Genomic DNA, 889 nt, shown 5'->3' on the forward strand with positions numbered 1-889 from the left:
GGAAAGAGCGCCCGGTGACGTCATCGAACCCCGAGCCCGGCCTCCGCCGCCGACGTCACAGACAAGCAGCGTAGCGTCACCGCATTCCTCCCGTGACGTCAGCGCGCAAGGCCAAGAACTGGCCCATAGGGGAAGGGAGAAGTCTGAAGGAAGATCTTTCCTTTCTCGCACTTCATATTTGGTAAGGCGTTTAAAGTACGAAGAAACGGACTACCACTCCCATCTGGCCTTGCGTGCTGCGCATGCGCACAGCTTCCAGCGAGAGAGCGCGGCAAACCTTTGGGCTAGATTGACGTCCCTTTAGTCGAACCAAAAGGCAAGTTTTACGGCCGCAAACCAGTCCCGACCTTACAGGCCCCACCCCTTTATTCTTAGACCGCAGCTTCCTTGAGGGAGTGACGGGCTCCTCTGCCTTTGAAGGCTTAGTTTCCCTTGATGGACATTCACACCGATGAATCAGAGCGTCGGGAAGTCGAGAGGATGTTGAAAGACGTGCCTTGGAGCCAATAGCTTAGCGGCAGGGCCTGGCGCCATCCAATCACTTTTCCCAGTACCGCCAATCACCCTGGACCCCGCCCCCGGCGCGTGACGTAAGTAGGGTGGGTAGCAACAGTTGCCCCGGTGAGGGAAACGGAGGCGCCATAGCCACGGTAGTCGTGGCGACCAAGCAACCCGGCAACGCGAGTCAACAACAACAACCGACCGGCCGACCCCCACCCCCACCCCCCCGGCCCGGCCCGGGGACCCCGGCACGTTCTGTCCCCCTCCCAACATCGCCTCCGAGACCTGTGGAAAGCCCTTCCGCGGACAGAAGTAGGGAGAAGCCGAGGTAACCCATGCGGCCCCAGGGTGGCGGTCCGGGCCGGGGAGGACAGCGAGGCCCGGGCGG

This window comes from Lipotes vexillifer, unplaced genomic scaffold (assembly GCF_000442215.2).
Source record: "Lipotes vexillifer unplaced genomic scaffold, Lipotes_vexillifer_v1.1 scaffold1699, whole genome shotgun sequence".
NCBI lineage: Eukaryota > Metazoa > Chordata > Mammalia > Artiodactyla > Lipotidae > Lipotes > Lipotes vexillifer.